The sequence below is a fragment of the Nilaparvata lugens genome, chromosome X (assembly GCF_014356525.2).
Source record: "Nilaparvata lugens isolate BPH chromosome X, ASM1435652v1, whole genome shotgun sequence".
NCBI lineage: Eukaryota > Metazoa > Arthropoda > Insecta > Hemiptera > Delphacidae > Nilaparvata > Nilaparvata lugens.
Window position 1 is genome coordinate 48,082,859 of NC_052518.1, and position 22,213 is coordinate 48,105,071.

Sequence of the window (22,213 nt, forward strand, 5' to 3'; positions counted from 1 at the left end):
CAAGAAATTTGGTTAAAAACTAGACAATATTCAAATCGAAAGTATTAATCTCCCACACTCTACAAATGTATCAATATTTTACCTTCAGTATCATCCCATTGATTTATCATTAATTTGTAGAATTGTTCTTGTCTTCCCATAGAATGATCTCCAACCATTTTCTTCAAATTTAATTTCAAAGCATTTTAGATTATAATTTGATTTATCAGCTTCTTTCAAAGCACAATATATTCAAATACTGACTGTGATTATATAGTGTCAAATTTGCACTATCTATATGAGCTCAGATTTTTCAAATGAATTTATTTTATTAAAGTTGAATAATGTTCTTAGTCTGGGTAACCAAACCTACATTTTTTTCAGGGTGTCCTCACCTACATCTACAATTTCTTTCTGGGTGTACTCACCTAAACCTAAGATTTTTCATCTATATTTATTACATTTTTTTCATACCATTCTTTAAAAAAGATTCCAGAAGAAAGTGAGAATTGTTGGATTAAGTTTGGATCAGTCATATACTTCCACTCTTTTTCATTATTGAGATTGATGTTTGGTATGAAAGTTGCAGCTAATGATATGCATTGTAAAAAATGGAAAAAATTCTGAATCAAATTTTTGATATCAACATTAATATCACTATTATTATCTTTATCATACAAATATTGACCAAATTCCATCAACACTCATGATCTATTTTTATAATAAATGTTTAATACAACCTGAGGTAAGTATTTCAAACTTAGCTGGTTGAAGACAGAGGGTCAATCCCCCCCCCCCCACAGAGGGTTTTAGTGCTGAGGTTGGTGTTCCTTAAGAAAGGGTCTCAACATAAAAATATCATTAGAGATTCTGTATGCTTGTTGCTCAGTTTCAGAAAAAGTTGAGTTAGGATTCCTTGACAAATGAATTTACTGAAAAAAATTATTCTTGGTTTCTTAGTTATTCAAGAAATTGGATCTACTTTTTCCATAAGATCCTTATTTTCTGTTTAATCTTGACAAATGTGGTGTCGATGGATTTGTTATTAGATTTACTAGAAAAAGTTATTCTTGTAAATTTATTGTAAAATTAATGGTTTCTTAGTTATTGAAAAAAGCTGGATCTACTTTTCCCATGAGATCCTTATTTTCTGTTCAATCTTGACAAATGGGGTGTCAATGGATTTGTAATAAGATTTACTGGAAAAAGTTATTCTTGTAATTTTTTTGTAAAATCAACGGTTTCTTAGTTATTCAAGAAATAAAAAAAAGCTGGATCTAGTTTTTTTCCAAAAAAGTGGGAATGGGGATCTTCATTTGAGATTAATTGTGAGATTAGGGGTATGGCTAGGTTAAGTTAGTTCAGATTACATTGAATTGGGCAAGGTTAGAACCAAGAATCAGCTTTGGGGCAGATTCGGGGGCAGCTTTGGGGCAGTACTCTCACTTTACCCCTACTCGTGTATAAGCCAATACCTCCTTTAATAATTAATTAAAATTTAAGCCACAAATTTTTCTTGTATTTGGTATAACACTACCTGTCAATTTGTACTTAATTTCACATCCTATATAATATTATGTAGATTGTGAATCACTAAACAGATCACTTACTGAGTTTAAATCGAAAACTGTAACAAAATCATCCAGTAATTATCCGTATAAGTATTCACTAAGTATGGATAATACATATAGGCCTATATATATCCACTAGCAGGTTACCCGTGCTACGCAAGGGTCTATTTTAAAACTTGACAAACTGAAAACTTGCAGTAATGAAATCTAGAAGAATTGAAAATAGGCCTAGATAGATTAAGATATCGATTAGATAAAGAAATCGAATAGATTAGAAAATAGATTATCGAATAGATTAGAAAATAGATTAAGAATCCTCGGTCGATTAAGAACTTATATGCAGCATTTCAAGTAAATCAGTCCAGTAGTTCAGACGTGATGATGCGTCAAACATAATTTTCCTATCCTTTGCACGCGTATAAGCCAGTTCTTACCTTTATTATAGTATAGAAGATGATAGATAGATGGATATATCCATCTATCTATCTATTATCTTCTATCTATATAAAAGCGAAATGGCACTCACTCACTGACTGACTGACTCACTCACTCGCAGAACTAAAAATCTACCGGACCAAAAACGTTCAAATTTGGTAGGTATGTTCAGTTGGCATTTTAGAGGCGCACTAAGAAATCTTTTGGCGATATTTCAACTCTAAGGGTGGTTTTTTTCTTATTCCAATATCTAAAAATTATAATTGAAATGTCCATACCATATGCTAATATAGAACTATAATCTAGAGAGAGTACCTCTTCGAAACAGTTGTTCTGGTAACTAAATTAAAACTTTTGTCAGGTTGGCATTAAGTTGAGTTGACTTTGTTAGGTTGGCACCAAGTTGAAGATTGAAATGCATTCATCCAGGACCTACTAAATACCAATTTATCCAGTACATCCTAAATACCTATTTAGGAGGTCCTGATTTATCGCGGAAAAATTTATTGGATTCTGCTACTTCAATCAGAGCTATTCCTGGGAATATTATATTACTAGCCGTCAGGCTCGCTTCGCTCGCCATACCCGTTTAGCCAGACGTTTAGTCTGGACCCCCGACTGGATCGTCCTAACATATGATAAAAATATGACATAACATTTCAAATTTGGTAGGTGTGTTCAGTTGGCCCTTTAGAGGCGCAATAAGAATGGGTTTGGAGAAAATTTCCAAAGATACGCCCAAAATTAGCGTTTTCTCAGCTTTTCTGCGTTTCCTCACCTTTTTCAATAATTGATGGAAATATATTAAAAAAATTCAGTTCACAGGTTTAGCTGAGGTGGAAGAGTTTTGTTCGCCAAAGATACACCGATTATCTTTTAAAATAATAAAAAAACAGGTGTTTTTCGAGATCAAATTGACATAATACGTTCAAATTCGGTACAGAGGTTCCGCTGAGGTCTACATGCAGGCGAGCGAAGCGAGCCCGCTGATCTCATTTTTGGACAATCCAGTCGGGGGTCCAGAATTCGGTACAGAGGTTCCCCTGAGGTCTACATGCAGGCGAGCGAAGCGAGCCTGCTGATATCATTTTTGGACGATCCAGTTGGGGGTCCATGGGGCGAGGCCCCCTTGCTAGACGGATATGGCGAGCGAAGCGAGCCTGACGGCTAGTAATATAATAAAGGAAATGAATGAGAATAAATTTTGAAAGGTTTGAGATATCGATGTGCGGTTTTAACCATAACTTTTCTCTGGAAATCCTGTATCGGAATCATGTACCATATTACCTTTCAATTAGAAAAAAGAAGTTGGATTCAAAATGGCGGAAAAAATTTGGATGCGACGGAAAATCTGTTTTTTATCATTCGAAAAGGATCCCCAATCATACCTTTTTTCTAATTTCCCGTTTAAGAGAAATGTTCTGCTGCTTCCATACAAAAACTGGAAGCATGACAAATAATTGAAAACTTGACAAACTGAAAACTCTATGTGATCAAATCTTGATGAATTTAAAATAGGTCTATCGGTTAAGCAAGAATCTATATACAAAATTTCAAGGTAATCAGTCCAGCAGTTCAGACGTAATGATCCGTCAAACAAAATTTACCTATACTTTACACCTGTATACGTGTATAATCCAGTTCTTTCCTTTATTATAGTATAGAAGATGATAGATGGAGGATGATCATTGTTATTTTACTAAAAGATTGAATAATTTGAGTATTTTTCCTTTCAGAGGGAGTTTTGACAACCCACAAAACTCATTTTTCATTTGAAGATATAACGAAAAGGTGCATATGAACTTATTTTTTTGCTCAGCTTGCCAAAATACCCCTCATTCCAATATTAAAATTTTCGACTGACTGTAAAGTGGGTAAGTCATTCTATCAGGGTTGGAATAATTTTGGAATTCTATTTGAATAAAAATGGAAGAGAATAACTTCTCCATGTAAATATCAACACCTTTATTCAAAGACATATTAACTGCATGCGTTTTCATATTGCCGATACAGCATTGATGAAACTGTAGACGTTTATTTAGCACTTTGTCTCAAAAAACTGTTCTAGCTGAAAAATTAATAATCCATGCCACGTGTAGGCCTAAACATTGCATCAGGAAAACGAAGATTCAAAACTATGTTTTTTCTAAACATATGTTTTTGATATAATTTCTTTGATGCAGCTGTTTCACATTCACCATATTATACAGAGTTAGTGAAAATAAAATATTTATTAATTATCAAAACAATACTATTATTATATTTATAATAAAAATATTATCATCATTATTAAAAATATTTATCAATTATCAAAACAATATTATTGAGGTTGAGTGGTATCAGGTAGAAAGCAATAATAGAAACAGATGTTCCTTTTTTCATTTCGACCATATGATTTGGTGATTTTTTTTCACTTTTTTATGAAATCGTATGTATTATTAATGAAATTTGAACATTAATTCTGGAAAATCTAGAAGGAAAATTGAAATTTGGGCTCCCAGGTGCACGAGATTGATATTTTTAGAATCTATGTGCAAAATTTGTGAGATCTAAATCATTCCCGTTTTTCCGGTATGCAATCCACAAGTTGACATGTTTTGATGCGAACAAACGAACACACCAACAAACAAACCTACTCTCTCTTATTATATAGATGAACACGAATGCATGAATAATCCAAGCAATACATTTTATCTGCCACCAATATAATATAACAGTTGGTTATATGAAGAATGTAATGAAGTAAGAATTACAGTTTGTCAAGGAGTAGAAGGTTCAAGATGGTAAAATAACTTGTAATCTATATATAGGGTTCTACTTGAGAAGAGAAGATATATATTTATAATGTCATTTTTCTACAAGGTACTCTGAAAGGAGAGAATTCAATAGAAATAAGTTGAACGAGTTGGCAGTGGAGATTCAGAGAAAAAGTTATTTTCAAGAATAGAGAATGAAATAGTTGGTACTTGGGGGATGGAATTCAATTTTCCTTTTATTAGTGTGAGCTCAGGCGTCTTTCTGTCATCAATAAAGCAAATTTTTCTCACTTCCATTGTTATTGATTGTTTTGTCCCATTTCATCTGAACTGTTTTTAAAAGCTTTTCATCTCACATGAAGTAGAACTTCATGGGAACTGCTACTTTTACTTTTCCTAAGCTCGGAAAAAGAATAATTGCACTAAGCGGAACGTTAATTATATAATAAATACAGTCCCTATTATAAAACTCAAGTCAACGTGATTGAATTAACCAACCAGAATGAAGAATTCATCTATGATTTTGAAATTCACTTTCACTTATAGCACTATCATTAACTGGGTAGTTAAGATAAGTGTGAATTAGTTGAGGATATTTTGACGGCTCTAAGGTTATTCATCTTAATATTTCAGCTGAATAATAGAAATTAAGAATCGTAATAACCACTAGAATGTGATACCAAACAATATACAAATATTATGTTGCTTATGTAAATATAATATTAGTGAATGAGTTTTAAGTGAATACCACAGAATGCTTTCATTCTAGTTTGGATTAAATTTTTCTAATGTTTTATGAGCTGCAAAAGGTTCAAAATGTACCAAATCTTCGGAAGATACTCATCCGATCCATCTCATGGAGATGTTGAGATGGCTAAGAGGAACATAATATGGAATTGATCCACATTCCTTTTCAAGTCCTCTCTCTTTAAGAGTTCAGGTAGAATTGCTATGGGTTGTGATAATTTACCGGAACTTGATAACAACGTCAAGGAAGAGTTAATTTGAAGTTGATTTTTCAAGTGATCTCCTTCATTCCTCAGTAAGCTACACCAACTACGAGTTTTAGTTACTCAAGACAATTACTGAAAATTTCTGTAAACTATTGTAGGAGTTTCATAGATGAATTCACATTTTTACACTTTACTTTCTTTCATATTAAAGTTCACCACACTTTTTAAATTCTTGGGGAACTTTTGATGTCAAATGATAGAACTCATGATAACTATTTTTTAGGTGTTCTATGATAGGATATGATTGAACAATTTGCTCTCATACTCACGTACATAATCTCTATACTTCTCATTCATTGCTAGTGAGCTGGTTATATAAAGACAATCTTCAATAGTGGAGTTAATAGTACTAGGCAACAAAAATCTATTTTATTTTCTACTGGTTGAATCAGAACAATTAAAATGTTTTGTTCACCGTTACAAACACCGTGAGTTAATATATACCTATAAGTTATTTGTGTTGAATCAAGTAAAATGTTGAAGGTGCTTGACGAAGAGTAGGCTACTTCAGTTGGGTTGCTGTCTTTTGCTTTCATAACATTATTCTACATTCTTCAAATTGACAGTGAGCTTTATTGATTTACTGCAATTACTTATTTTCGATTGAAGAAATGGAACGATTCCAGAGTTAAACATCACCAATTATTGATGACGATTAAAGTAAAGTGAGGTATAGAACATTCCCAGTATGATTATTTACAATCGATAAATAATCAAACAAACCATCTGAGTTTATCTAATCAGTTTCCAAATCGATTCACTTTCTTCTGGATTATTTGTAAAGAGGTCAAATTTCTGATTACAGTTCAATAATAAAGATTCAGGTGAAGAAATAGAAAAGAACGATTCGCGTTATACAATATACTTGATGAATTAATGTTTGACAATATCCTGATGAAACCTTAGTTTTTTCTTGAATTCAAAAAAAAACACTTATGGAGTGAAAATGCACTTACATTGGTAGTGACTTAGTTTTTTCATAAATTCTTATGTCTATGAATAAATAAAAGTTTAGTTTTTTCATATATTCTCAAATCAACTCTTAGAATTTTGGAAAAGAAGTAAATTTCTCATTACAATAAATTCGAATCAGAAGAAGAAATAGGACAATTTTAGTGTCGGAATTTGTTCTTGATAAAATAGCACAACAGCTAATCGAATTACACACGCCAGAAGCACTAGGGGTTGGGGTTAGTGTAGTGTGTGGATGTTGTAAGGTGTGTAACTTGAAATGAGAGGAATGACTGTGCATGTAGAGCAATAGTTTATGGGTTAAATGTTATTGAATAATAAATAGAATAATTATTCCAAATAGAATAACTCACGTCGTTAGTGATGACTGCTGTCTATTGGTGACCGACGTTAAAGTTAACAAAACCGGTAATCGAACCAAGAACCCCGACATCATCAGCTGGTGCTAGCGCATGCGCAGAGCCATTTTGTCCCTCTTCGATCCAACCTCCCTCCTCCCCCTCCATACACCCCTAACCACATCCGTTAACATTGCTGCTGGGCTGCCGCGGTCACTAATCCTCCACAAAAAATCTAATCTCAAGCAGTCAAATCCAAAATAGAATTTTTGTGGTCACTAATTATCTTCAAAGACTTCAACACCCTAACTTTTTAACAAAAAACGTGTTTTGGTAGTCATCGGAATCATTAAACCCATACAAAAATTTCGAATAGACAAAATTTAACTCACATTAAAAAATCATTTTTTGTTGTGGTGAAAAAATCCAAACACAAAAGCAGAAGATTATATACACAGAGGTTTTTCGCGATAACTGACTCTCATAAAGGAATCTAATGACCATAATTTTATCCTGAAAGGACTTTTCACTTGCCATGATGAGTCTAAATATCTGATGAATTGTCAAAATATTATTATTTATTCAATAAAGGTTCATGGGATCCACTAAATCGGGAATTTACCACAGATTTATATTATTTAAAATTGTACAGTGGAATGAAGAAGAAGACGACGAAGAAGAAGAAGAAGAAGAAGAAGAAGAAGAAAGAAGAAGAAGAAGAAAGAAGAAGAAGAAGAATGGTTTTTATTGGTATGGAGTTCCTGACGGAAGTTCCACCTCGCCTGAATATATAATTGAAGACGCTAATGGACCTTACGACTGTCATACTTCAACCGGAACCGACAATTTAACGTGTGCCCATCTGATAACACGGATGGATCAACACATGGATCTGTACAATCATGAGACCAATACTTATGAGTATTACCTTGAGGTATGTTTTGATTATAACTTAAGTTGGGTTCCCCATATGCAATATGTTATGCAGAGGCTTATAAGGATGTTGTATGGTCTGTCTCAGCTCAACCAGGTACTAGACATTAGCTTGGGTGGAAGGATCTACCATGCATATGCCCAATCAATATTGCAGTATGGCATAATACTTTGGCGAGGTGTTTCATCCGATTGCCTGGAGCCGCTTGCTGTTACTCAACGGACAAAAATGAGAACTATCCTGAGAAAAGAATCCAGGTACCCTACTCGGACTATTCTCTGCTATTCTCGGACCTCTCTGTGGTCAATTTTAGAAAGTTATTTATTAAAACAACTCTCATATGTATAAGGAATCACAAAATAAACCTATTTGCTAATATACAACACAATTACCAACCACGATTCAGAACAGCCATGGATATATTCAACACCTAGATTGATGCATGGAATAGAACTCAAATCACCATACTACCTAGCTCAAATTATTTATAGGAATCTGCCGGACGACAGCAGGGAGGCTGAGGGTTGCAGCTATGTGGTGTATAAAATTAGGTTGGTCGGGTGGCTCTTCGGCCTGGGCTGGATTAGAACTGAGGATCTACTACATATATTCACCTCACACTTAGCATGCCAACTCAATTCAATTAAAATATAACTTTTTTTCTTCATTGCGGGTCTTAGGTTCCCTTGCTCTGTCACTTAAATTCATAATAAACTCTTCTCTGATATTGATAACGTGTTTTTTCTTGAATAAACTATAAAGAGCATTTATTTATATAGTATGAAACATAAGTTCATGCTAAATAGCACATAGATATACATAAATATACATGTTTCTCTACTTTTCTTGCAAGAACTCTCCCCCATTCATAGACGTATAGTCTTCTTGGGGGAATTCCACGCCATCTATAGACTAACATTAATGTAATAATATATTATTTTCTATATCAATGTATTGTATTAAGAATTAAATTCATATGATTTTACATATCTCTTGTGATCCAATGTGGAAAAATAAACTGATTTGATTAAATTTTCAAGAATTATTCGCAACTCTGACCAAAATTTTAAATTTTTTACTCAATTGAGAAGATTAGTTTAATGAATTGAGCTGACGTTTTTTTATGATTTATGAGTCAGTTTTCATGTTTGTAGTTTACATGTTTTAAGTTTTTATGTTTTATGTTGTTATGATTGAAAAACTGATAATTTTTATAGTTCAATTAATTTTTTTCTCAAGTTATAAATGACTGGAATTCTTTGGAGATGATAGAATAGAATGACTAATCCATTTGTTGAAAAGGTTTATACGACAAAATACTCAATACGAACGACAGAGATTTATTTATACCTAATAATATAAAAATAACTATGAATAACGTGTAAAATGGTGCCTCAACACTATTTCGAAGATGCTAGTTACTATATTGTATCTTCATGTTGAGATTTTGTGTATATCTTGTACGATAAAATCAGATGAGAATAATTCCAAGTGAGCAAAAAATGAAATACTGATAAAATAATCCAGTTGTTGGAAAAATAATATTATTTATAATTTGTTGCTTCAGGAAGAATTATATATGATCAACAAAGATGAAGCACAACAATCATTTTCACTTGTTTTATGAAGCTAAAACATCCACTATATTAAAATCAGATCTAGGATTTGGTTGCTTCAAGAAGATTTGTTAATGATAAATAGAACTGAAACAAAATAAAGTTGTTTAATAGGTCTTCCATAAATGGAATGTCACTGGAATCACATCTAGAGCACTGTGGACCAAAGAAGTCCAATTTTCCACAATGCCGCTAGTTGTAGCTTTGATTTAGATAAATAGCATACACTACAAGAGATAAGAGTATCAATAGCCAGTAATTATTACTAAAACATCCACAAGCTTACCTTTTCTAAATATTGGACTCACCTGATCCACTAATATCTGCTGCTATAAAGGATACTTGAAGTTCATAATAAAAATGAATGAATACATAGAAGATCTGTACCTGACTGTCAATTGAAAATAATATGAAATAGTGCACTTCAGCATAATGATTTGTCTAGAAAATATATTTAGCACGAGCGGTTGGAAAAAAAAGTAAATCATAGTTTTTAGTCGTTCATAGTTCAAGAAAATTCGGTTCTGTTAACAAAGTTGTTCACAATCCACAAAATCTAGTATCCACAGGTTTTTAAGACAGAAATATTCTCCAGTAGCTGCTGCTAGACAACGTTATACACGAGGGAATAGTTGTGAAGTTTTGCTCGTTTAGAATACTTCACTTAGGATATATAAAAATTTACATAGATAGTATCTCAACTATAGGTGATAGTGATTTCTCAATACACGGGTTCAGTACTTTAAAGCTTAAATATTTTATTCATAGGAGTGACTTAAGTTTTATAAGAGATCTTTTACTATGCGAGTCTGAAGTTTTGCAAATGTCTTCCTGTACAGATGAGACACCATGATAACTTGGAGAGTTTTTCAGTAGCATTCTTCTCAGACTGTTTTAGTACGATTCTCTCCTGAAACTAGAAAACACAGCTATACTTATCTTATAAACTGCGACTGAGAAAATTCTTCTGGCAAGGTTTCTTAAGCTATTTTGTTACTTTCATTTGCAGTTGGGGCCAATTAATCATAACATTGTCAATAAAGGTATTTCAATACCATAAATTTGTCATCATCCTCACGACACTTTTAGTTATTGTTTTTGATAAATTGATTTAATCTAGATTTTATATGGTCTATATGTCATGGTTTGAAAATTTTCGTGTTATAACTGATTACAATAATAAATAAATAGGCCTTTATTCAATTTCACAATAATTGCATTACAAAAGAAATCAATTATAACATTTTATCGTCGGCATTTTTTCTCCATGGCAAAGTGCCGTGTAGAAGAGACTTTACTATTAATAACATATCATTTTATGTTATCAAACACTGTGACAGGTCTATTTGAATGAAATGTTGAGTAGGCTATCTCAAATTGGTAGATTATGTTGAAAATGCATTAATATTTCAAGTGAAGTTAAGCATAACCAGCTAGCTTCATATTTATAATGAATTCAATTGTCAAAACATTACTCTCATACATTTTTTTATAAATGTAGGGAAAGGACAGGGCCGAAAACTACCAATAACAAATTCAAACCCGGATATAAAAAAAACTGATAAATGAACAACATCTACAACACAATAATGTGAACAAGTTTGCTGATAGATTGAAAGAAGTAGTTTGTGATAGATTCTTAAAATTATCTTTAAGAATTCGATGAATTATTGTCAGCAGGGTAAATATTCAGATTTGTTGCCAATTTTCGTCATTACGAAAGTCTTCGGACAAATTATAATTGATATCGTATCAGAGAATTCGTATTACATTATGAAAAATATGTTTTACTGGTAGTTATTGTTAATTACAATATTGGAGATCTCATTACTGTACAGTACTGTAGAATGTATAATAATAGAATGTGTAAAACAAAACATAATGCTGCCAAACCTCATCAAACTTGGATTGACTTGAATAATATAATATATGTAAAAAAACTATCTTACAAAACTGAAAACTCAATTTACTGTATCATTGTTAATGGTGTCGTGTTGAAAACAGTAAATCTTCGTCTATTCTGCTGATAGTACGACAGCAAAGTCGAATATTTTTGTTGGCTTTTATAGAAACCATATTCCTGTGAAGTTACGTCTTTTGTAGGGTTATGTGGAATTTACTTCGAGCATTGTAATTACAATTATTATTAAACAATAATTATTATTGAACTATTAACACCTCTATTATAGCCTACTATAAATTAATTTTAGCAATAGAACATCTTAAGAGGATATGAAAAATAGGCTGCATCAGTTTCCTCAATGGAAGCCACGTGGCATTTAATTTTCGGCCCCTACTTGCAAAGCAAAAATGTTCAAGTATCAGTGAAATTTTCTAATTCCTATTCTACAACCAACAAGAGACTTGAATTATTGTTGTGAGATGACGGTAGAAGGAAGCCAAACCATTGTTAAAGGCGCTTCTTCCCCCATTAAATGCAAAGAGAGAAATGTTGTTATTCGAGTCTAAAAGCGTGCCCCTTCCCAAAAATTCCTTAGCCCCCTTCCACTGGCAAGTCACAGCTAGGCGCCGAGTGTAGAGAGCATAGCATCAAATCAATACGTGGCACTGTTTAAAGGGGAACAACCCTTCCTTTGTCAACCACTATTCCCCCATCATAATCCATCTCCTGACGCGCCTTTAAGAATTCAGTCATCGATCATACTTTGTACGCAACTTATCTAACTCATAGCTACAATTTAGCGAAGGAATATTTTTTCCGAAGCGATGTACCGCAGAAACCCACTTTCAGTACTATTCCCATGACTAGGTCATTTGTCGGGTAAACATCCCTTTAATACGGCTCAACTTGTTTCAATTGTGAGCAGAACTCATTCAGCTCAAACTCTTCGAATTTATTGCCAGTGACTATAGAAAGATAAAGATATTCCGAAGATAATTGCTCAACTGTTTACGGTATACCGTCGGCTAATCCTGGAAAAAATGTAGTTTTCATATTGACTGCGAACAAATGCCAAAACTCTGCAAACTGGAAAAAAGTGTTTACGGACAAAAAATGCTTGAAAATTTCTTACTTTATACACTTGTATTATGCATTATTATAGATAAATACCGCAAAATGAATGAAAATGAACTGAAAATTGGAAATAATCAATTTGAGTTTTAAATGTCGTTGTAGTAAAAACCTGCTACCTCCAATATTCTGGGCGAAATGAAATTTTTGTGAAATGATATAACTTTTTCGAAGATTAACAGACTTGATAATCGATTTATTTAACAAATTTGATATCTCAGTATTAATTGTTCCTTAGGACTTCATCAAGCTGCTCTGAGTCAATAATCATAATAACTTTATAAATTTTCTGATGTGTTTCAGTTCAAAACTATTCCTTGAAGTTTATCGAAGTTTCATTAGGCCTTACCCAATTGAGGTTGTTGCCTATCAACAATTCTATTTTATTAAAATATCTTTATGGAGTGTTATAGCTCTACATCGATTTCACATTGGGAGAATGCGTTTCTTTGAATTGAAAAAATGGAAGTGAATTTAGTTTTTCTTTTTTTTAAATTTAAATGAAGAAGTTATTTAAAGTTTTAAGTTTAGGTTATTCATCATAACCTATGCTAAGGTTGAGAAGAAGATTCCAACCTTTATTGGATGAAGACTCGATTCAGTCACAACTTTAAAATATTTTAAAGGTTTTTATTTTTTGAGACTGATTTCCTTGAAAAAATTCATTATGAAAATTAAAAAATTGAGTGTTGAATGGAATGAAAAGAAAAAATAACGAGGATGAGATATTTCAATTGAATAAATTTCATACATTCTATAACAAGAAAGACAAATATATCATGATAAAATGCTTTGAATATTGCTTAATTTGAAATTAAAAATAATAGTGGAATGACTACGAACATGAGCTAAGCTAAAATCAACTCAGTGTTTGGGCAACAATGAGAAATAAGTGATATCACCTAGAGAATAGATCATTTTCAGAATTGTAACATAGTATGGTAAAAAACAATATTTGACTAATTTCATTTTTATTAACGTCCTCTGAAAATAGTATTGTTAATAACAACTATAGTCTTTCTATTAGTCCAGGTCATTGAACTAGAGCTCAATATCATTCGATGTTTGTGTGGGAATCAGAATTCATTGGTGTAAAATACAAGTTTGAATACATCGTGACTTACACGAAAAATAACTTACTATGGGAAAATACAATTGAAAACTCAATACTAAGTAATTGACTATATCAATCAAGCAATAAGATGGTATGCAAAGAGTAAGATGTAAATATTAAAAATAGAGAGGAAAATAAAAATCTCAGTACCCTTTTTGAATTATTTAATCACAACATGTTTCAACATTGATGCCATTTTCAAGTCTTGAAAGTAGCCCTATACATAAAAGATGTAAATATTAGTTTAATCAATGATATTTTTCATGAGAACAAAGTGTTCGCACTCTATTTCAATAACATTATGGGATTTATATTATGTATTAGTGTATTACTATACTAACTTTCTGATGATTTTCATTGTTCTTCAGCAATAAACTTTTTCATAACATCAATACTTTTCCATACCACATGGAGCATGGAGTGTAAATCATTAATTTTCCATCACAATTCTTAAAGCCATGCAGAAAACTATGAAATTAAATCTTCTAAACGACTACTCACTACTCACAGCCAATAAGCGCCGTTGAGAATCAATTCCAAAAATCAAGTTTATTTTGGAAGAAGACATTCTTGTATGGCTGGCTCAAACTTGTTCCTGTTGTGTCCAGTGATGTATGGTTGAGTTTAAGGTGAATGTAACGGTAAACCATGTGGATGTACCCACTTCAGGAAATGATGTTCTTAAACTTTTCTCAAATAATTATTTCCCAACGTTTACGTTTTTACTTTTCTAGCTTTAGATGGGAAGAGTCTATTTAAAAAAATATTCAAATTTGTTTTATGGGTGCGGTAATGCATGCTATCACGCTAGCCCCTTTTATATTTTGATATATCACTCATATAATATATTATATATAACTATTTTTATATATTTTTTAATCTGATAAATCATTGTTATGGAAATTTACAATCGGAACTCATAATTGCTATTGCACTATTACTTATTGGTATGGTTGATAGAAAAGATCCCACACTATCAATTTTACTGTAAATTTTTGTGATCTTTATAATAAGTATTCAGATATTCTCATGTAAATCACTATTTATATTTACTATTTTCATCAAAATTATGGAGAGAAACAGTTTTGGGTTTATACTGTTGATTACTTCCCAATCATTAACTTAATGTTGTGATTCTGTGATGATATAAAAAATGAATAAAAATCAATACCCACATAATAGCAAATAGTTTATGTAATTCAAATCATTGACACAGTTATTATTTTTCAATATGAATAATAATGTAATGTTCCTTTTCATCGGCGAAAGAAAATAATTATTGAGCAAATTAACATACAAAACTGCAACATTCAGCACATAGACGTACTCCAACATGCCGAATTTTGAAAATAACAATCAACCTTTAATTTCGAAAAATGTAGGAAGAAGATATAAATTATTATTGTTTAGGGGTGCAAATTCAGTATTTCAAGAATCTACAGTATTTGCTATATTTATGTTTCAAATCATTTCTATCCTTGGTATTCGAGCCACATATTTCCTAGATTAGATAAACTCAACCCTACACTGTCTTATATAGATGTTCAATATACAAACTTCACCCATGGTCAGATAGGAACAGATCATGATGGCTTCCACACACACGTAGCCTACTACATGTCATGAGACTCGTGACGTCATCACTGCTTTTCACATCTATCTCACTCTCACTCTGTCAAAGTAATAATGTTATTACTCTTATGGATTATCACCTCGTATTTATGAACAATCATGTTCGATTAGCCCAAAATATTTGAATCAGAGTCTGAACATGTTCTTAAATCTTAGCTGCTTTGGAGCGTCATCAGTCATCACACACTAATACAGTCTTACAGTTATCGTCCTATATCTTTGACTAGAAGATCGTCCTCTATCGTATCCTTGAAACAGCATAAAGGCAAGGCATGGCTCGCAAGGGTGATATCCATGCCTTTGCAAAATGCAAAAATATTAGGCTCAAGAGTCCCTCTAATTTGATTAGATGAAGGAGCCTCCCCATAATGCTCCCTTCACCTTCACCAACGGTAGATCATACCGATAACGATAAATACACCAATGGAAAATCACAAGTTATGAGGATGAGAGATAGTTTAACCTCTCATAGAGCAGCAAAGAAAAATAAAGCAAAGGAGAAAAAATTATGTTTACAAACTAACATCACATCAAATGAAAAAATAAAAATATAAATAGAATTGTGGAATAAAAATTGACAAAATAAAAATGGAATCTTCAAGGTATAAGTCCAATTGGAGTGTACTACTCCTAATAAAACAATATTGAAAACAATCAGGGGAGTGAGATCGCTCATAAACTGATAACAAAGGGTTCGAAAATGTTCTTTATTGAGTTATACAAAGTGGGTGAAAAGTCCGAGAACAGCTTAATATCTCATACACAAAGGTAATTTGACAGTGGATGTGATTGAGGAACCTACTAAAATTGAAATTACAATTTTTCTATGACTTTAAAAATCTGGTCCGCCATATTGAATGCAACTTTATTTTTTTAATAGGAAGGTGGCCATGCGGTACATGGTTTAGATACGGAATTTCAAGAAAAAATGAATGGCGAAAACCGCGTTTCGATATCTCAAACCGTTTTGAAGATATTCACATTATTATTCAATACCACTTATTTATTTCATTTCTGATTTGCGTGGTATTGATTTATAATGTGAATATCTTCAAAACGGTTTCAGAAATTGATATTCGGTTTTCGCCATTCATTTTGTCTTGAAATTCTGTATCGAAACCATGTACCGCATGGCCACCTTCCTATTTAAAAAAATAAAGTAGCATTCAATATGGTGGACCAGATTTTTTTAAGTCATAGTTAAGTAGTATTTTCAATTTGAGTAGGATCCCCAATCACACCCTCCTTGAAATCTCATTTTCCTATGAGATTGTAAGCCGTTCTCGTACTTTTTTATTTCCTTTCTGCTTTGAATAGTATTGAATAATAATAATGTGAATATGTTTGAAACGGTTTGAGATATCGAAACGCGGTTTTTGCCATTCATTTTTCCGAATCAAACCCATGTACCGCATAGCCACCTTCCTATTAAAAAAAAAGTTGCATTCAATAAGGCGGAAATGATTTGTAAAGTCATAGTAAAGTAGTAATTTCAATTTTAGTAGGTTCCTCAATCACATCCACTGTCAAATTACCTTTGTGTATGAGATATTAAGCCGTTCTCGGATTTTTCACCCACTCTGTATAACTCAATAAAGAAACATTTTCATCATCTTGTAGAGTACCGAGTTAGTACCATCCGTAATCGTACTGGGGTTAGAGCTCTTTGTGCTCTTTGTATAATTATGTATTGTGTGTTATGTAATAATACATCACTAGGCAGACACAAATAGTATAAAAGTACTACTTACTATTATATCTAGATGCTACTCTGTAGTCTGTAGTATGCTTCTATCAGATAAAGAATATGAGAGGAAAATATTAAGGTGTATTGAATTACTGTGAGAGGTTCACCGTGCTGTACTATCTGTATTTTTGTATAGTATTCACTATATTCTAGAGTATAGCTCTAACTGTGGATTGAACGCGGGCCGCGGGGTCAATGCTCTTTCGGTGTGCTAGTACAGTAGCAGGTGAGCGGAAAGCCGTTATTCATCGTAGAGGTACTCTTCTCCTTCATCATCAGTGAGTTATGTTCCTCTTGTTCTTCTCCATCATCCTTCTCTTCCTTCCTCCTCTCCTTCAACTTGATCTCGTCCTTCTCAATAATTTTTTCTAGTATTCTGCTACCCCATCCTCCATCATCACCATTGTTTTTTCATCTCTGTTTTTTTCTGAAATAATCATAATTATATTTGTATTCCTCTTGTAATGAATATTCCTTATTCTCCTCCTACCCTTATTCCTTCTTCATCCTGAAATTTGTCTGCTCCTGTTCTCTTTTTCTGAACAGAAGAATTTTTCAAACTGGAAAATGATGTCCCTAATCTTATGATGTATTTATGCCCTTGTGATCTTGTATCTCTCCTCAGCAGCTGAGTTTTATTTGTTTATATTTCTTGGTGATTTTTTAACCCTTACAGGTTATTCAATTATATAATATTCAAGAGTATGGTTATTGAATTCCCATTGTATTTCTTCGAATCAAGAAAGTGTTTGATTCATGATTAAACTTTACCCTGATTTTGAAGATTGATTTATCATCTAGGTATAATAAGATCATCATCACCTCCATTCTTTTGTATTCCTCTATACAGTTCATTTCTCCTATTTCTTGAACGGGCTTTCCCTCCTTGAGCAGCAGGGAAGATTGTATAATGCATTTTTTAACATATTCATATGCACATGTATAGTATATCTATGGTATAGTTCTTTCCTCTAGGTCTAGAGCACTGCACCGGTACTTGTAGTTCAACCACTCATTTCAACTACATAAATATACGAACTCCGTCCAGTGGTCACATGGATCCACGGACGTCCTCACTGCTTGTCACATCTGCCCCACTCTCACTCTGTCAAAGTGATAACATTATTACTCTCTACGATAACCATCTGCATTATTTTAAACATCCATATTCGATTAGCCCAAACTGCTCTAGATCCGAGTCTAGACATGTTTTAGAGATCTTCGTTGTTTAAGGCTTCATTACACAATATTTGAAATCAGATCATAGATACCAAACTAATTTTTATCAAAGATATGATTTCCTTATGTCTACGTTATTTAATTACAGTTATTTACAAACAAAATTTGTATTAATATTCATAATCATAGGTCATGTCATGACTTTTCTAGCAGGGAATGAGGCTGCTTGAAACTTGTGAGTACTTTCAAATTCAATCGAAAACGTCTTAGTTTGTAGCGTGCAGAACGTTCCTAATAAGCGCAATGATCAGTAGTGAGGAGATTCATAATATTTCAAAATAGAAAGGATGAAATTGTGCTAGATGCGCCCCAGCTAGATGAAGATCTTATATCATTCAAAGATAATAACAGAATAGTCGTGTTCCGTTGATTTATCTCGACTTGTGAAGAATTTTTGAATCATGAATGCACAGAATTTGCAGGTCTAAAAGACTGTTGAACCGGTTATCAAACGAAATTCCTGTAGATTGTCAAAACCCCACCCCCCTCATCAACGATCTGAAAGCCCTGCATTGTCAAACCATTTTTCATTCGATAATTAGCACATATTGACTCTTCCAGTCTGTCACCATGAGTTAGAATAAAACCAGTGCTCACATGTTTTCTATGCTAAGTTGTAGAGGTTATTAGCGTTTGAAGTTTTCAAGTTTTCAAAAATAGGAGGAAGAAAGATTGTCAAGAGTGGCGTTGTACTAAAATAGATATACTATAGATATATATCATCAGCCTTAACCCCACAAACGGTGAAAGAGTGGATGGCGTGAAGGCATGCAGGAGTGAAAATTTTTCCCTATCATTTTGCATTCATAGTGTGGACAGTGTGGAGAATGTTGCAAGTGAGGTCACCGACTGCCTCACCAAACTCTTACCCCCAACCTAAACAAATCAAAATTGAGTCTCATGTAGTGGAAGTCGAAGGTTCATGTTATAACTTGCCGCCTCTACTAAAACGTGTTTCGTGCATTTGCTTACGGATGACAACGGCGACAAATTATTTGTTCGTTCACTTTGTACGTGAGTGGCCATAAGCATTTTGACCACGGGGCTCAGCTCATAGATTTCCCATCTAGAAGCGTCTAGCACCGGGCTAGATTGATAAAGTATTTTGTACACCGCTAAACAAAATTGTAAAGCTTGGGCTATTATCAAATAATTAAAGAAAATTTTGAAAAAGAGTCCCTCATGAATAAATTTTCAAATTAGTACATCTAATTGAACGAGCGTTAGCGAGTTCTCACTCAAGGCCAAAGTCGTTGTCCTACAATAACTTTAGAAAGAATTGATCAGTCCTCTTCAAATTTTGAACACAAATTCTTCAAACACCTTTTTCAAGTTCGTTGGACAACAAAACTGAGTCACTCCTTAGTTCTTTTTCAGGATGAAGGACTATAAAAATAACTGCATAAGAAAAAATGTGTTGTGATTTATCATTCAGTCAGCTGAAGAATTCATTGCATGCAATTACTATTCCATTCATAACATCAGCTATTTTTGAGCTTTCACACAGACAGTGCTTCATGTGCTGACACATGATTCCAGGTGGTTAATATACAACATAGTTTGCAACTTTTACATCAACAAACTGATACGGGAAGAGATATCAATGTGCGGTTTTCGCCTTCATTTTCCCTTAGAACTCTGTATCGAAATCACGTGTCACATGACGTCCTTCTCATTTAAGAAATGGATTTGGATTCATATGAGGAACAAAGATGTTGAAGCGACAAACTAATTTTTCATTTCAAATAGGATCCCCAATGAAAACCTACTGTCAAATTATTGTTGTAAAAGAAAATATTCAGCTGTTTTCATAATTTTCACCAGTTCTGTGATTAAATGTTGCGGGTTTGAAAGATTACAATACAACAGTTCATGAGCGAGTTCTCCAACCAAGGGGGTCGCTAGTATAGTAGTTATGGTTAGGTATGTTTAATTAGTGGCTATTCAATTTATGATGGGTATTATTTAGTATTTTGAGTTTCAACCCTTATCCATTTGAATTAGAAATCAATTTACTACAATTTACAACATGCTGTTGTTACACAAAAGATAACCTCACCTGAACACAAGTCTGTGTGTGAGAGTTTGAGAGTGTGAGTATTTGTGAGTGTGAGTGTGTGAGAGGTTGTTTTCATTTATTATCGACATGAAAACCGAAAAAAATAATCATGAATTAGCAAACTAAATTATTCACTGATTATATTTATTATTGATGACTGAACTGTCTTTGGAATATTATAAATCATTTCATTTCAAAATCAATATTCAAGAACTGTGATTGATTCTATTAGTCAATGCTACGCCAAAAATGAACAACTTGTTACGAATATGGTGACTTGTCCATTTCCATAGAATATTGAGTTTCGTCTATTTTTAAGCGGTGATAGTTTCCATTAAAATTTTGGAAGTGCGGAGTTGGCTAAACGTGCAATTTTTCAATCAAAGATCACGGTTCATTACAAATCCATCGATATAATATACTGTTTTATTCATTTGTCTAGTGACAGTGACTGTGTAACTGAAATTTGTTTTTGGCGGCAATGAACTTTCATTAATGCACGCTATTGTGAATCGTAGGCTCCTTTCCATAGTTGTGCAATGAAACTCCAAACTACTGTATCAGGCAAAAAGTCAAGAGCCTCTGGATATTCTAGAGAACGACAATATGAAAGTGGATTGAATGTGTGTCCTGGAATTGAAGGAAATTTTCGGTTCTCCCCTAAGTTTCTGACTTGGAAAACATAGACCTAATATAAACCTAAACCTAAGTTACAGACAAACATGTATATTGAAGTTACAGACTTTGAACGTATTTAATTCTAACTTATATTGCAAAGAGTCCGTGTAATGAGAAATATAATGTTTTTATTCTACTTGAATTTGATAATTTGTGATTCAGTTATTCAGTAAATTTGTTTCATCACAGTAAATTCCTTCTTTCTTTAATTTGTTCTGTCATGTAGGCTACGTTTTTCTCAGCCTAGTACCTATATTTCCTTAATAGCTAAGACGCCTTTTTTCCATAGTATTGTTTTTCTACAAGTTATCTTGAATCGATAGAATACTGATTTTCCAATGTTGTTTTTCTGGTCTGTTCATTCAAATGCAATGGTGATCCTCAATAACTTTGATAGTGTGGTATGTGGGTGATATTTTGGCTAGTTCGTTGTTGGACATCAACCTTTAAATTCCCAGTGGTCTATTAGATTAACGATTAGAGAAAGCTGACCTTTCAGCTGACTGATAAAATTTGATTACTTCGAATTTTCCAGTAAATGAATTCAATAAGCTTTAAATTCAACGAATTATGTTTTCAGCATAGTTCGTCAAATATTCAATTGATAGTGAAATTACAGACTTTAAGCGCATTATAATTCTGACTTATGTTGCAATGAGTTTCTGTGATGAGAAATATAATGTTTTGGTTTGATTTAAATTGAATATTTTGGGAATCAGCTATATTCATAATTCACTTGAGTACATGAAGGGAAAGGATATGGTATTTTAGAGATAAGCACTACATCCTATGTGGGTACCTTGAAAAAATTTGTAATGATATCATAATTCGGCTTCAGTATTTGTGTGATTATATGACATAGTACGGTAACATTCCATTGTAGCCTATCTATCAGTGTAGGATAAAACCCCGTGAATATTCACATTATTTTCAAAGCTTTTCTAGCTTCTGTTATTCTATATGACAGTGATCTATCAATCCGGTGACCAGAACTTTGGTCCAGGAATTTTTGGACCAACAAGGAAAAAGAGGTGTTTTGCGACCAATGGGTTCCGACAAATAAATTATGGGTCTTCGCAGGTAAATTCGGTGTCTC

The 22,213-nt window shown here is 32.9% G+C and overlaps 1 protein-coding gene across 2 annotated transcripts in view; it reads right to left on the reverse strand.

The window, feature by feature from the left end:
- Positions 1–22,213, reverse strand: part of LOC111054728 (probable nuclear hormone receptor HR3) — a 269,988-nt gene that overhangs the window by 243,914 nt on the left and 3,861 nt on the right. Inside the window, exon 1 of one of the 2 annotated variants that reach the window (XM_039441255.1) lies at positions 7,080–7,153. The exons of the other annotated variant lie outside the window; for it this stretch is intronic. The gene's annotated coding sequence lies outside the window, so the exon portion shown is untranslated. Of the gene's footprint in view, positions 1–7,079; positions 7,154–22,213 lie in introns of those variants that run through there. 2 annotated transcript variants of the gene reach the window in all.